At 50.6% G+C, this 17,095-nt stretch overlaps 1 protein-coding gene across 3 annotated transcripts in view; it reads left to right on the forward strand.

The window, feature by feature from the left end:
- Window positions 1-1,051: 1,051 nt before the first annotated feature.
- Window positions 1,052-17,095, forward strand: part of MARCHF8 (membrane associated ring-CH-type finger 8) — a 231,933-nt gene continuing 215,889 nt past the window's right edge. For 2 of the 3 annotated variants that reach the window (XM_038743686.1, XM_038743689.1), the window contains exon 1: window positions 1,052-1,139. The gene's annotated coding sequence lies outside the window, so the exon portion shown is untranslated. The remainder of the gene's footprint in view (window positions 1,140-17,095) is intronic. The other variant, XM_038743687.1, reaches the window with a different exon arrangement.

Raw genomic sequence — 17,095 nt, forward strand, 5'->3', positions numbered from 1 at the left:
GGCTCCGAGTTCCGGGCTTTGGGCTCCGGGCTAAGGACTCTGGGCTCCGGCTCCGGAATCCAGGCTCCGGACTCCGAGTTACGGGCTTTGGGCTCCGGGCTAAGGACTCTGGGCTCCGGCTCCCAAATCCGGGCTCCGGGTTTTAGGCTCCGGGTTCCAGGCTCCGGACTCCGAGTTCCGGGCTTTGGGCTCCGGCTCCCGAATCCGGGCTCCGGGTTTTAGGCTCCGGGTTCCAGGCTCCGGACTCCTAGTTCCGGGCTTTGGGCTCCGGCTCCGGGTTTTAGGCTCCGGGTTCCAGGCTCCGACTCCGGGTTCCGGGCTCCGGCTCCGGGTTCCAGGCTCCAGCTCCGGGCTCTCGGCTCCAAGCTCCGGCCTTTGGGCTAAGGATGCTGGGCTCCGGCTCCGAATTCCGGGCTCCGGGCTTTGGGCTCCTGGCTAAGGACTCGGAGCTCCGGCTCCGAACTCCGGGTTTTGGGCTCCTGGCTAAGGACTCGTAGCTCCGGCTCCGAACTCCGGGTTTTGGGCTCCGGCTCCGAATTCCGGGTTTTAGGCTCCGGCTCCGTACTCCGAGTTCCGGCTTTGGGCTCCGGCTCCGGGTTCCAGGCTCCGGGTTTTAGGCTCCCGCTCCGGCTCCGGGTTTTGGACTCCGGCTCCGGACTCCGAGTTCCTGGCTCCGGTCTAAGGCCTCTGGGCTCCGGCTCCGGGTTTTAGGCTCCGCTCATTCATTCATTCATCCAGTCGTATTTATTGAGCGCTTACGGTGTGCAGAGCGCTGTACCGAGCGCTTGGGAAGTCCAAGTCGGCTCCGGATTCCGGTGTCCGGGCTTTGGGCCGCGGCTTTCAGAGTCCGGCTCCGCGGAGTCCGGGCTCCGGGCTCGGGCCGAAAGCTGCCGTTGCCCAGGCGACCGTCCTCCCCCTCCGATTGGGCCGCCCCCTCGGCCCCGCCCCTTCGGGGCCCGCGGATTGGCCGGGCGCGGGGCACGTGACGCCAGTCACGTGACGGGACGAGGACCAGGGCGGGCCCCCCCCCACCGGGGCCAACGGACCCGCCGCCTCCGGGCGGGCTGCCGGGCTACCTACCTCCGTCCGTCCGTCCGAGCAGGAGGAAGAAGGGATTGGGTGCGGTGCGGTGCTGTGCGGTACGTTGCGGTCATCATCATCATCATCATCATCAGTCGTATTTATTGAGCGCTTACTGTGTGCAGAGCACTGCCCGGAGGGCGGCCAAGCCCTGCCCTGAGCGCTTCGCACAGGGCCGCGCGTCGGGGCTCTGTATTGAGCGCTTCTTCCCGTGTGTGCGGAGCGCTGCGCTAAGCGCCCCAGAGAGGGCCGCGCCTCGGGGCTCTTTATTGAGCGCTTACTAGTCATTCATTCAGCCGTACTGAGCGCTTCTTCCCGTGTGTGCGGAGCGCTGCGCAAAGCGCCCCGGAGAGGGCCGCGCATCGGGGCTCTGTACTGAGCGCTTACTCCTCATTCATTCATTCATTCCGTCGTACTGAGCGCTCACTGTGTACGAAGCACCGGAATGAGCGGTTGGGAGAGGGCCGCGCATCGGGGCTCTGTACTGAGCGCTTACTAGTCATTCATTCATTCGGTCGTACTGAGCGCTTACTGGCCATTCATTCATTCAGTCGTACTGAGCGCTCACTGTGTACGAAGCACCGGAATGAGCGGTTGGGAGAGGGCCGCGCGTCGGGGCTCTGTACTGAGCGCTTACTAGTCATTCATTCATTCAGGCGTATTGAGCGCTTACTGGTCATTCATTCATTCCGTCGTACTGAGCGCTTACTGTGTCCGAAGCACCGGACTGAGCGGTTGGGAGAGGGCCGCGCATCGGGGCTCTTTACTGAGCGCTTCTTCCCCGGTGTGCGGAGGACTGCGCTCCGGGCTCCTTATTGAGCGCTTCCCGTGTGTGCGGAGCACTGCGTTAAGCGCTCCGGTGAGGGCCGTGCATCGGGGCTCTTTACTGAGCGCTTCCCGTGTGTGCGGAGCACTGCGTTAAGCGCCCTGGAGAGGGCCGCGCATCGGGGCTCTGTACTGAGCGCTTACTACTCATTCATTCATTCGGTCGTACTGAGCGCTTACTAGCCATTCATTCATTCAGTCGTACTGAGCGCTCACTGTGTACGAAGCACCGGAATGAGCGGTTGGGAGAGGGCCGCGCATCGGGGCTCTGTACTGAGCGCTTCTTCCCCGGTGTGCGGAGCGCTGCGCTAAGCGCCCCGGAGAGGGCCGCGCCTCGGGGCTCTTTATTGAGCGCTTACTATTCATTCATTCAGCCGTACTGAGCGCTTCTTCCCATGTGTGCGGAGCGCTGCGCAAAGCGCCCCGGAGAGGGCCGCGCATCGGGGCTCTGTACTGAGCGCTTACTCCTCATTCATTCATTCATTCCGTCGTACTGAGCGCTCACTGTGTACGAAGCACCGGACTGAGCGGTTGGGAGAGGGCCGCGCGTCGGGGCTCTTTACTGAGCGCTTACTAGTCATTCATTCATTCAGGCGTATTGAGCGCTTACTGGTCATTCATTCATTCCGTCGTACTGAGCGCTCACTGTGTACGAAGCACCGGACTGAGCGGTTGGGAGAGGGCCGCGCGTCGGGGCTCTTTACTGAGCGCTTACTAGTCATTCATTCATTCAGTCGTATTGAGCGCTTACTGGTCATTCATTCATTCCGTCGTACTGAGCGCTCACTGTGTACGAAGCACCGGAATGAGCGGTTGGGAGAGGGCCGCGCATCGGGGCTCTTTACTGAGCGCTTACTAGTCATTCATTCATTCAGGCGTATTGAGCGCTTACTGGTCATTCATTCATTCCGTCGTACTGAGCGCTCACTGTGTACGAAGCACCGGAGTGAGCGGTTGGGAGAGGGCCGCGCGTCGTGGCTCTGTACTGAGCGCTTACTAGTCGTCATTCATTCATTCCGTCGTACTGAGCGCTCACTGTGTACGAAGCACCGGAATGAGCGGTTGGGAGAGGGCCGCGCGTCGGGGCTCTTTACTGAGCGCTTACTAGTCATTCATTCATTCAGTCGTATTGAGCGCTCACTGGTCATTCATTCATTCCGTCGTACTGAGCGCTTACTGTGTACGAAGCACCGGACTGAGCGGTTGGGAGAGGGCCGCGCGTCGGGGCTCTTTACTGAGCGCTTACTAGTCATTCATTCATTCAGGCGTATTGAGCGCTCACTGGTCATTCATTCATTCCGTCGTACTGAGCGCTTACTGTGTACGAAGCACCGGACTGAGCGGTTGGGAGAGGGCCGCGCGTCGGGGCTCTTTACTGAGCGCTTACTAGTCATTCATTCATTCAGTCGTATTGAGCGCTTACTGGTCATTCATTCATTCCGTCGTACTGAGCGCTCACTGTGTACGAAGCACCGGACTGAGCGGTTGGGAGAGGGCCGCGCGTCGGGGCTCTTTACTGAGCGCTTACTAGTCATTCATTCATTCAGGCGTATTGAGCGCTTACTGGTCATTCATTCATTCCGTCGTATTGAGCGCTCACTGTGTACGAAGCACCGGACTGAGCGGTTGGGAGAGGGCCGCGCGTCGGGGCTGTGTACTGAGCGCTTCTTCCCCGGTGTGCGGAGGACTGCGTTCCGGGCTCTTTATTGAGCGCTTCCCGTGTGTGCGGAGCACTGCGTTAAGCGCTCCGGTGAGGGCCGTGCATCGGGGCTCTTTACTGAGCGCTTCTTCCCGTGTGTGCGGAGCACTGCGTTAAGCGCCCTGGAGAGGGCCGCGCATCGGGGCTCTGTACTGAGCGCTTACTACTCATTCATTCATTCGGTCGTACTGAGCGCTTACTGTGTCCGAAGCACCGGACTAAGCGGCTGGGAGAGGGCCGCGCATCGGGGCTCTTTATTGAGCGCTTCTTCCTCTGTGTGCGGAGCACTGCGCTAAGCGCTGCTGACAGGGCCGCGCATCGGGGCTCTGTACTGAGCGCTTCTTCCCCGGTGTGCGGAGCGCTGCGCTAAGCGCTCCGGAGAGGGCCGCGCATCGGGGCTCTTTACTGAGCGCTTACTAGTCATTCAGTCGTACTGAGCGCTTACTGTGTACACAGCACCGGACTGAGCGGTTGGGAGAGGGCCGGGCATCGGGGCTCTTCACTGAGCGCTTCTTCCCGTGTGTGCGGAGCACTGCGCTAAGCGCCCCGGAGAGGGCCGCGCATCGGGGCTCTTTATTGAGCGCTTACTAGTCATTCATTCAGTCGCATTGAGCGCTTACTGTGTCCAAAGCACCGGACTGAGCGGTTGGGAGAGGGCCGCGCATCGGGGCTCTTTACTGAGCGCTTACTAGTCATTCATTCATTCAGTCGTACTGAGCGCCTACTGTGTCCAAAGCACCGGACTAAGCGGTTGGGAGGGGGCCGCGCATCGGGGCTCTTTACTGAGCGCTTCTTCCCGGGTGTGCGAAGCACTGCACTAAGCGCTGCTGAGAGGGCCGCGCATCGGGGCTCTTGAGCGCTTACTATTCAAATATTCAATCCTGTTGTGCGCTTACTATGTACAAAGCACCGGACTAAGCGGTTGGGAGAGGGCCGCGCATCGGGGCTCTTTATTGGGCGCTTACAATGTGTGCAGAGCCGCGCATCAGGGCTCTTTATTGAGCGCTTCTTCCCGTGTGTGCGGAGCACTGCACTAAGCGCTGCTGACAGGGCCGCGCATCGGGGCTGTTTACTGAGCGCTTCTTCCCGTGTGTGCGGAGCACTGCGCTAAGCGCCTCGGAGAGGGCCGGGCATCGGAGGTCTTTATTGAGCGCTTACTAGTCATTCATTCAGTCAGTCGTATTGAGCACTCACTGTGTACGAAGCACCGGACTAAGTGGTTGGGAGAGGGCCAGGCCTCGGGGCTCTGTATTGAGCGCTTCTTCCCGTGTGTGCGGAGCACTGCGTTAAGCGCTCCAGTGAGGGCCGTGCATCGGGGCTCTTTATTGAGCGCTTCTTCCCGTGTGTGCGGAGCACTGCACTGAGCGCTTCGGAGAGGGCCGCGCATCGGGGCTCCTTACTGAGCGCTTACAATGTGTGCGGAGCACTGCGCTAAGCGCCCCAGAGAGGGCCGCGCATCGGGGCTCTTTATTGACCGCTTACCATGTGCGCGGAGCCCTGCGCTAAGCGCTTCGGAGAGGGCCGCGCGCGCATCGGGGCTCTCTATTGAGCGCTTCCCGTGTGTGCGGAGCACTGCACTGAGCGCCCCGGAGACGGCTGCGCATCGGGGCTCCTTATTGAACGCTTACTAGTCATTCATTCAGTCGCATTGAGCACTTACTGTGTACAAAGCACTGGACTAAGCAGTTGGGAGAGGACCAGGCCTCAGGGCTCTGTATTGAGCGCTTCTTCCCGTGTGTGCAGAGCACTGCGCCAAGTGCTCCGGAGAGGGCCGCACATCGGGGCTCTTTATTGAGCGCTTCCCGTGTGTGCGGAGCACTACACTACTCTTCTAGACTGTGAGCCCACTGTTGGGTAGCGAGCGTCTCTATATGTTGCCAACTTGGACTTTCCAAGCGTTTAGTCCAGTGCTCTGCACATAGTAAGCGCTCAATAAGTGCGATTGAACGAATGAATGAACACACTAAGCGCTTCTGACAGGGCCACGCATCGGGGCTCTTTATTGAGTGCTTCCCGTGTGTGCGGAGCACTACACTAAGCGCTTCGGAGAGGGCCGCAAATCAGGGCTCTTTATTGAGCGCTTCCCATGTGAGCCCTGCACTAATAATAATAATAATGATGGCATTTGTTAAGCGCTTACTATGTGCAGAGCACTATTCTAAGCGCTGGGGAGGATACAAGGTGATCAGGTTGTCCCAAGTGGGGCTCGCAGTCTTAATCCCCATTTTACAGATGGGGGAACTGAGGCACAAAGAAGTGAAGTGACTTGCCCAAAGTCACACAGCTGACAAGTGGTGGAGGTGGGATTTGAACCCATGACCTCTGACTCCAAAGCCCGGGCTCTTTCCGCTAAGCACCGTGGAGAGGGCCAGGCATCACGGCTTTTTATTGAGCGCTTACCATTCATTCATTCATTCAGTCGTATTTATTGAGCGCTTACTGTGTGCAGAGCACTGGACTAAGCGCTTTTCTGTGCGGAGCACCGGACTAAGTCGCTGGGAGAGGGCCAGGCATCAGGGCTCTTTATTGAGCGCTTACAATGTGTGCAGAGCACTGCGCTATGATTCGGAGAGGGCCAGGCATCAGGGTTCTTTATTGAGCGCTTACTGTGTGTGTTGAGCACTGCACTAAGCGCCCCGGAGAGGGCCGCACATCAGGGCTCTTTATTGAGCGCTTAAAATGTGTGTGGAGCCCTGCACTAAGCGCCCCGGAGAGGGCTGCGCATCAGGGCTGTTTATTGAGCGCTTAGAGAAGCAGCGTGGCTCAGTGGAAAGAGCCCGGGCTTTGGAGTCAGAGGTCATGGGTTCGAATCCCGGCTCCGCCACATGTCTGCTGTGTGACCTTGGGTAAGTCACTTAACTTCTCTGAGCCTCAGTTACCTCATCTGTAAAATGGGGATTAAGACTGTGAGCCCCACGTGGGACAACCTGATCACTCTGTATCCCCCCCAGCGCTTAGAGCAGTGCTTTGCACATAGTAAGCGCTTAACAAATGCCAACATTATTATTATTATCACCATTCATTCATTCATTCATTCAATCGTGTTTATTGAGCGCTTACTGTGTGCAGAGCACTGGACTAAGCGCTTTTCTGTGCGGAGCACTGGACTAAGCCGTTGGGAGAGGGTCAGGCATCAGGGCTCTTTATTGAGCACTTCCCGTGTGCGCGGAGCACTGCACTAAGCGCCCCGGAGAGGGCCGCGCATCGGGGCTCTTTAATGAGCGCTTACAGTTTGTGCGGAGCACTGTGCTAAGCGCTTCAGAGAGGGCCGCGTATCAGGGCTCTTTATTGAGCGCGTGCACTGTGTGCGGAGCACTGATCTAAGCGATTCAGAGAGCGCCAGGTACCAGGGCTCTTTATTGAGCGCTTCCCCTGTGTGCGGAGCACTGCACTAAGCGCCCCGGAGAGGGCCGCGCATCAGGGCTCTTTGAGCTATTGCCGTGGGCAGAGCAGGGGACTCATTCATTCAGTCGTATTTCTTCATTCATTCATTCAGTAGTATTTAAGTGCTTACTGCGTGCAGAGCACTGTAGTAAGCGCCTGGAAAGTGCAATTCGGCAACAGAGAGACAATCCCTGCTTAAAACGGGCCCAACAGTCTAGAATAATAATAATAATGGTGGCATTTGTTTAGTGCTTACTATGTGCCAAGGACTGTTCTATTCATTCATTCATTCAGTGGTATTTATTGAGCGCTTACTGTGTTCAGAGCACTGTACTAAGCGCTTGGGAAGTCCAAGTTGGCAACATCTAGAGACGGTCCCTACCCAACAGCGGATTCACAGTCTAGAAGGGGGAGACAGAGAACAAAACATATTAACGAAATAAAATAAATAGAATAAATATGTACAAGTAAAATAAATAGAATAAATAGAATAAATATGTACAAGTAAAATAAATAGAGTAATAAATATGTACAAACATATACATATGTATATGTATACATATACACAATGTATATACATACATATATACATGTATATATGCAGGGCTTAGTGTAGGGCTCCACACACATTGTAAGCGCTCAATAAAGAGTCCTGATGGGTGGCCCTCTCTGGGGCGCTTAGTGTAGGGCTCCACACACATTGTAAATACATATATATATATATATATATATATATATATATATATGGGCATATATACATATATGTGTATACATACATACATGCACATATGTACATATATATGTATATATACATATACATATATTTGTATATATACATATACATACATGTGTATATATACATATACATATATGTGTATATATACATATGTGTGTATATACACATATACACTCATGCGTGTTTATATGCATATGCGTATACGCATACATACATATATGCATATGTATATATACATATACACATACGTATATATGTACACATACATATATGTGCATATATGTACACATGCATATATGTGCACACATATATATGTACACACATATATATGTATATGTATATCTACACAGGAAGCAACGTGGCTCAGTGGAAAGAGCCTGGGCTTTGGAGTCAGAGGTTATGAGTTCAAATGCCAGCTCCGCCGCTTGTCAGCTGTGTGACTTCAGGCAAGTCACTTCACTTCTCTGGGCCTCAGTTACGTCATCTGTAAAATGGGGATTAAGACTGTGAGCCCTTCGTGGGACAACCTGATCACTTTGTAACCTCCCCAGCGCTTAGAACAGTGCTTTGCACATAGTAAGCGCTTAACAAATACCAAAATTATATATATATATATAATTTTGGTATATATATATACAGGTGCTGTGGGGAGGGGAAGAAGGTAAGGCAGGGGGATGGGGGGAGGAGAGGGACAGGAAGGAGGGGGCTCAGTCTGGGAAGGCCTCATTCATTCATTCATTCAGTCATATTTATTGAGCACTTACTGGGTGCAGAGCACTGGACTAAGCGCTTGGGAAGTCCAAGTTGGCAACATATAGAGTCGGTCCCTACCCAGCAGCAGGCTCACAGTCTAGAAGGGGGAGACAGACAACAAAACAAAACATATTAACAAAATAATATAAACGGAATAAATATGTACAAGTAAAATAAATAGAGTAATAAATATGTACAAACATACATATAGGTGCTGTGGGGAGGGGAAGGAGGTAAGGCTGGGGGGGAGGGTGTTCTTAGCCATGGAGACTCACCGCTTGGGAGAGGACCATTCATTCAGTCTTATTTATTGAGTACTTACTGTGTGCAGAGGACTATACTAAGCGCTTGGGAAGAACAAGTTGGCAACATATAGAGACGGTCCCAACCCAAAAATAGGTTCACAGTCTAGAAGGACCAGGCATCAGGGCCCTTTATCGAGCGCTTACTATGTGTGCCAAGCACTTCACTAAGCGCTTCTGAGGGGACCAGTTATCAGTGGTATTTTCTGAGTACTTACTATGCATGGAGCACTGTACTAAATGCTTGGGAGAATACCATGACACGGAACTGGCAGGCACATTCCCTGCACACACCAAGTAAACAGTGCAGAGTGGGAGGCAGGCATTATTCATTCATTCATTCATTCAATTGTATTTATTGAGCGCTTACTGTGTGCAGATCACTGGACTAAGCGCTTGGAAAGTACAACTCGGCAACATATAGAGCCGGTCCCTACCCAACAACGGGCTCACAGTCTAGAAGGGGGAGACAGGCAACAAAACAAAACATGTGGACAGGTGTCAAATCATCGGAATAAATAGAAATAAAGCTAGATGCACATCATTAACAAAATAGAATAGTAAATATGTACAAGTAAAATAGAGTAATAAATCTGTACAAACATATATACAGGTGCTGTGGGGAGGGGAAGCTGGTAGGGTGAGGGGGATGGGGAGGAGGAGAGGAAAAAGGGGGCTCAGTGTGGGAAGGCCTCCTGGAGGAGGTGAGCTCTCACCAGGGCTTTGAAGGGAGGAAGAGAGCGAGCTTGGCGGATGGGCAGAGGGATTGGGGGCATTCCAGGCCGGGGGGAGGACGTGAGCCGGGGGTTTAATAACGATGGTATTTGTTAGGCACTTACTATGTGCCAAGCACTGTTGTAAGTGCTGGGGTAGATACAAGGTCATCAGGTTGTTCCACATAGGGCTTACCGTCTTAATCCCCATTTTACAAGATGAGGGAACTGAGGCACAGACAAGTGACTATAGATTGTTAAGCAAACTGTGGGGGGGGCGCACCCCAAATTCGGACTGGAAGCTCCTTGTGGACAGGGAATGTGTCTACCAACTCTGGTGTGTTGGGCTCTCCCAAGTGCTTAGTGCAGTGATCTGCACACTGTAAGGGCTCAGTAAGTACCCTCGATTAATTAATGAATTGGTTGGTTGATTTCCCCGGCATCCGGCCACTGCCCAAGCTGGGGGAAACCACAGTTTGTAGCATGCTGTGGGCAGGGAATGTGTCTGTTTAATAATAATAATAATAATAATAATAATAATGGCATCTGTTAAGCACTTACTATATGCCAAGCACTGTTCTAAGCGCTGGGGAGGACACAAGGTGATCAGGTTGTCCCACGTGGGGCTCACAGTCTTAACCCCCATTTTACAGATGAGGGAACTGAGGCACAGAGAAGTGAAGTGACTTGCCCAAAGTCACACAGTTGACAATTGGCGGAGCTGGGATTTGAACCCATGACCAGGGACTCCCAAGCCCGTGCTCTGTCCATTGAGCCACGCTGCTTCTCTTTACTGTTCTCTTTTCTCTTTACTGTTCGATTGTACTCTCCCAAGCGTTTAGTACAGTGCCCTGCTCACAGTAAGCACTCAGTAAGTACAAACGAATGAATGTGCATTGACACTTTGGGGTTGGGTGCTCAGACCTTTCCAGAGGGCCCGATTTGACCCCCCCAAACCACGACAAAGCTTGTCCATCGTTTTGAATCCCTTCCCAGGGAGGCCGCGTCAGGAGAGGTAGGTCATGGGCAGGGAGTGTGGCCGTCCATTCTGTTCGATTTTATTCGGCGCATCCATCAGTCGCATTTATTGAGCACCTATTATGTGCAGCACACTGTACTCAGCGCTCGGGAGAGTACAGTGCAACAGAATTAGTGGACACCTTCCCAGCCCCTAATGAGCTTACAGTCTGGAGGGAGAGACAGACGTTAATATAAAGAAATAATATTTAATATATCATTTAAAGACACCTACATAAGGGGTGTGGAATTGGGGTTCAGGGGGTGAATATCAAGTATCCATAGGTCACAGATCCATTCAGTCATATATAAAGGTTTATATATACATATATATATATATATACATATGTATATGTATATATGTATATATGTTTGTACATATTACTCTATTTATTTTACTTGTACATATCTATTCTATTTATTTTGTTTTGTTAGTATGTTTGGTTTTGTTCTCTGTCTCCCCCTTTTAGACTGTGAGCCCACTGTTGGGTAGGGACTGTCTCTATATGTTGCCAATTTGTACTTCCCAAGCGCTTAGTACAGTGCTCTGCACACAGTAAGCGCTCAATAAATACGATTGATGATGATGATTATTCATTCAATCGTTTTTATTTAGTGCTTATTGTGTGCAGAGCACTGAACTAAGCACTTGGAAAGTACAATTCGGCAACAGGTAGAGGCAATCCCTACCCAATAACGGGCTCACAGTCTAGAGGGGGAGCCAAGTGGATTCATTCTTCCAAGCGTTTAGTACAGTGCACTGCACATAGTAAGCGAGCTTACAGTCCAGAGGGGAAGGCGGGCATCGATATAAATAAATAATTTCTAATATATATCTTAAACACATGTATATAAGTGGTGTGAAAAGGGGAGGGGGGTGTAAATATCAAGTGTCCAAAGGTCACAGATCCAAGTGGACTCATTCTTCCAAGAGCTAGGTACAGTGCTCTGCACAGAGTAAGCACTCAGTAAATGATGATGATGATGGCATCTGTTAAGCGCTTACTCTGTGCAAAGCACTGTTCTAAGCGCTGGGGAGGATGCAAGGTGATCAGATTGTCCCACATGGGGCGCTCAGCCTTAATCCCCATTTTACAGGTGAGGTAACTGAGGCCCAGAGAAGTTAAGTGACTCGCCCAAAGTCACACAGCTGACAAGTGGCAGAGCTGGGATTTGAACCCATGACCTATGACTCCCAAGCCGGGGCTGTTTCCATTGAGCCACTCCATCGACTGGTTGAAGTCTGGATTCCCAGACTGAGCCCCCTCCTTCCTCTCTCCCTTCTCCCCCTCCCCATCCCCCGGCCTTACCTCCTTCCCCTCCCCACAGCACCTGTATATATGTTTGTTTGTATTTACTACTCTATTTTATTTGTACATATTGATTCTCTTTATTTTATTTAGTTAATAAGTTTTGTTTTGTTGTCTGTCTCCCGCTTCTAGACTGTGAGCCCGTGGTTGGGTAGGGGCCGTCTCTATATGTTGCCAACTTGTACTTCCCAAGCGCTTAGTCCAGTGCTCTGCACACAGTAAGCGCTCAATAGATACGATTGAATGAATGAATGAATGAAGTCGACCCGAGGGCGGCCTAATGTTAAGGCAGGAAGTTGAATAAGTCGTCCAACTCTTTGGGACCAACGGGTGGCAGAATAATAATAATAATAATAATGATGGTATTTATTAAGCGCTTACTATGTGCAAGGCACTGTCCTAAGCACTGGGGAGGTTACAAGGTGATCAGGTTGTCCCCCAGGGGGCTCACAGTTAATCCCCATTTTACAGATGAGGTAACTGAGGCCCAAAGTCACACAGCTGAGAATTGGCAGAGCCGGGATTTGAACCCATGACCACTGACTCCAAAGCCCGGGCTCTTTCCACTGAGCCATGCCGCTTCAAGCCCAGGAAAGGGGCCGGGGGTGGGTGAACCCCTGAAAAGCAAACGCAGCAGGTTAGTTTAGTGTTTAGTGGAGTTAGCTTGGTTGGTGGGGCAGTGCTTCTTCTCGGGGCAGGCCGAATAATCTCGCTCCTTTGAAGGGCCAAATGCCAGTTTATCTGGAAATTTTCGAGCAGCAGTTATTAGAGGCCGATGGCTGGTAAACAAGAAGGTCATTGCAGGGGAAGAAGGTGAACGATTTTGTGCAGCGGAGAGACCCAGGGGACGTCGCCTAGGAACAAACCCATGAAGTTGAAGGAAATCTAAGGCCACAGAAATGCACTGGGTCCGTTTCTCTCTCCAAATTATATCTGGGGGCAGGAGTTAATGAGATGGCCAGATAGTAGTGTGACTCTCTAGATATTGGTATTTTTTTTAATTGTTGTTGTTGTTGTCTCAGAAGCTTAAATGAGGATTCTTTGCTCGAGTCAACCTGTATTTGCTGACTCCTGAAATCAGACCCAATATTGAATGTACCATTCTCCTGTTTAAAAATTAAAATGCTTTCCTCTTTATGTGCAGTGCACACGAAAAGAGGAGCTTGCAGAGTAAATGCAGCTTTGGGGTGAGCCAGTGGGTGCCCCTCCAAATTGCCCTGGAGGTACAGCTTCACTGGGGTGATGATAATAATAATAATAATGATAATAGTAATTGTGGTGTTTAGGTGCTTAATATGTGCCAAGCACTGGGGTAGATACAAAGTGATCAGGTCCCACTTGAGGCTCACTGGGGTGATAATAATAATAGTAATGATAATAGTAATTGTGGTGTTTAGGTGCTTAATATGTGCCAAGCACTGGGGTAGATACAAAGTGATCAGGTCCCACTTGAGGCTCACAATCTAAGTACGGGGTATTGAAAAGCCATTTTACAGATGAGGGAAGTGAGGCACAGAGATGTTAAATGACTTGCCCGAAGTCACATGGGAGGTAAGCGGCGGAGCCGGGATTAGAACCCATGACCTTCTAGAGAAGCAGCGTGGCTCAGTGGAAAGAGCATGGGCTTGGAGTCAGAGGTCATGGGTTCAAATCCTGGCTCCGGCAATTGTCAGCTGTGTGACTTTGGGCAAGTCACTTCACTTCTCTGGGCCTCAGTTCCCTCATCTGTAAAATGGGGAGTAAGACTGTGAGCCCCTCCGTGGGACAACCGGATCGCCTTGTAACCTCCCCAGTGCTTAGAACAGTGCTTTGCACGTAGTAAGCACTTAATAAATGCCATTATTATTGTTATTATTATTATTATTATATTATTATTATTATCATTCTGACTCCCTGTTGTTGGGGGAGAGATGCAGGGAGCCCTAGGGGTGGTGGAGAGGGACAGAAAGAGAGACCAAGCAGGGATGGGAGAGGTTAGGAAGAGCTACAGGGAGACAGCTAGGAGGAAGTGAAGAAAGGACAGACAGTGGGGAAACCCCAAAATCAATCAGTGGTATTTATTGAATGCTTACTGTGTGCAAAGGAGTTTACAATTTAGTGGGGCAGACAGATAATAAGATTAGAGAGGCAGCATGGTTCAGTGGAAAGAGCCCGGGCTTGGGAGTTGGAGGTCATGGATTTGAATCCCGGTTCTGCCACTTGTCACCTGTGTGACTTTGGGCAAGTCACTTCGCTTCTCTGGGCCTCAGTTCCCTCATCTGGAAATTGGGGATGAAGACTGTGAGCCCCACGTGGGGCAATCTGATTACCTCGTATCCCCCCAGCCCTTAGAACAGTGCTTGGCACATAGTAAGCGCTCAATAAATGCCATTAAAAAAAGGATTAGTTATAGCTGGGTGAAGCAGCAGAGTAGAAGAATGGACATAAATGCTGAGGGAATTGGAGACGGGTGCGTATCGAAGCGCTTAAGGGGAAGAGGCCCCAGTGCCAAGGTGATGTGGAAGGGAGAGCTAATAGGGGAAATGAGGGCTTAGGGAAGGCCTCTTGGAGGAGATGAGCTTTGATCATCATCATCAATTGTATTTATTGAGCGCTTACTGTGTGCAGAGCACTGTACTAAGCGCTTGGGAAGTACAAGTTGGCAACATATAGAGACAGTCCCTACCCAACAGTGAGCTCACAGTCTAAAATGATGATGGAGAGGGGTGGCCTGTTGGATGTGAAGGGGGAGAAAATTCCAAAACTTCTAAGTGGGAGTACTTGGGCAAGGTGTTGGCAACAAGATAGATGAGATCGAGGTACAGTGAGTATGTTGGTGTTAGAGGAGCAAGGTGTTCACCTCCCTGTATACCTCATTCCCCTAACTGGGCTTCATTCTCGCCTATCCCGCCGTCGACCCCCGGCCCACGTCCTCCCCCTGGCCTGGAATGCCCTCCCTCCACACATCAGCCAAGCTAGCTCTCTTCTTCCCTTCAAACCCCTACTGAGAGCTCACCTCTTCCAGGAGGCCTTCCCAGACTGAGCCCCCTTTTTCCTCTCCTCCTTCCCATCCCCCCTGCCCTACCTCCTTCCCCTCCCCACAGCACCTGTATATATGTTTGTACAGCTTTATTACTCTATTTATTTTACTTGTACATATTTACTATTCTATTTATTTTGTTAATGATGTGCATCTAGCTTTACTTCTATTTATTCTGATGACTTGACACCTGTTCGTGTGTTTTGTTTTGTTGTCTGTCTCCCCCTTCTAGACTGTGAGCCCATTGTTGGGAAGGGATTGTCTCTATCTGTTGCCGAGTTGTACTTTCCAAGCGCTTAGTATAGTGCTCTGCACACAGTAAGTGCTCAATAAATACGATTGAATGAATGAATGAATGTTGGGTAGGGACCATCTCTATATGTTGCCAACTTGTACTTCCCAAGCGCTTAGTGCAGTGCTCTGCACACAGTAAGCGCTCAATAAATACGATTGAGAGAATGAATGTTCACGTTGGATTAGGGTAAGAAGTTCCCGTTTGATTCAGAGATGGATAAGTAACCACTAGACACATTTGAGTAGTCAGTCAATTGTATTTATTGAATGCTAATGGTCTACAGAGCACTAAATAATAATAATAATAATAATGGTGGTATTTGTTAAGCGCTTACTATGTGCCAAGCACTGGGGTAGATGCAAGGTCATCTGGTTGTCCACTGTGGAGGTCACAGTCATAATCCCCGTTTTACAGATGAGGGAACTGAGGCCCTGAGAAGTGAATGGACTTGCCCAAGGTCACAGAGCAGACAAGCAGTGGAGCCGGAATTAGAACCAAGACTTCTGACTCCCAAGCCTGTGCTTTTTCCACAGAGCCACGCTGCTTCCCCAAACTAACTCTATATGTTGCCAACTTGTACTTCCCAAGCGCTTAGTACAGTGCTCTGCACACAGTAAGCGCTCAATAAATACGACTGAATGAATGAATGAATGAACGTAACAGAATCGGGATTAGGGCCCAGTTCCCCCGACTCCGAGACCTGTACTATTTTCACTAGACCACGTATTTAAGGAATAATACCCTTTTCATGTTTTTGGTACAAAAATCTTAGAAACTCTATGCCAACACTCTTTTCCACATAAAACCAGCCAGGCTATGTCGCCGTCTGATGTGGCCTTGGTCTTTCAGCAGGTGTTATGTTTGAACCCATAACACTCAAATAGCAGGCATTGCAGCGGGGGAATTGGGCTTGCAAAGATCGGCGGAATGGGGTTTCAGGCGGTACCGTCGTGCTTTGGGTGGGACATAGCGTGACTGGAGAGAAAGGCCGTCTCTGAAGGAGATGACCGGCCCAACCTGGAAACTGTAGTGGATTGCTAAAACCTGCTACTGTTTGGGTAACTCTGGAGAGAAGCAGATTGAGGAATAGGCAGAAACAGAACTGAGGCTTCCTGCAAAGTCAGTCTTTTTTTTTTGGTTTCCGACCTGGTAGAAAGCGGCAGCTGTTGATGATTTTCCAGGGCCCGAGTGGGCCACCTTAGCATGTGGTTTTGTTTTTGGGCACCGTAAATATACAGCCTGTAGAACTAATCAATCATATTTATTGAGCACTTACTATGTGCAAAGCACTGTACTAAGCGCTTGGGAAGTACAAGTTGGCAACATATAGAGACGGTCCCTACCCAACAGTGGGCTCACAGTCTAGAAGGGGGAGACAGAGAACAAAACAAAACATACTAACAAAATAAAATAAATAGAATAGATATGAAATAGAGTAATAAGTACATACAAACATATATACATATATACAGGTGCTGTGGGGAAGGGAAGGAGGCAAGGCGGGGGGGATGGAGAGGGGAAGGAGGGGGAGAGGAAAGAGGGGGCTGAGTCTGGGAAGGCCTCCCGGAGGAGGTGAGCTCTCAGTAGGGCCTTGAAGGGAGGAAGAGAGCTAGCTTGGCGGATGTGGGGAGGGAATTAACCCTAGAATTAGAATTAACCCTAACAGTGGTTGTAGGTGAACAAAGGTAATTACTGTTTGCTCGGGTAGTATTCCTTCAGCTACCAAACTAGAATCACAACTTCATTTCCCTCTATGAATAATTCTGAGGCTTAGTAGTAAAGCAGATGAGTGAAAAGAGATTACTGAGAGAATATATTGTCCAACGAGTGCTGAAAAACATTTAGGGGGTGCTTGGCTCCTTGTCTGGTATTTAGAAAAGAGGATCATAAGTAGTAGCAGCAGCAGCAGCAGTGCTCAGTGGAAAGAGCAAGGGCTTGGGAGTCAGAGGTCATGGATTCTAA

The sequence above is a fragment of the Tachyglossus aculeatus genome, chromosome 3, assembly GCF_015852505.1.
Source record: "Tachyglossus aculeatus isolate mTacAcu1 chromosome 3, mTacAcu1.pri, whole genome shotgun sequence".
NCBI lineage: Eukaryota > Metazoa > Chordata > Mammalia > Monotremata > Tachyglossidae > Tachyglossus > Tachyglossus aculeatus.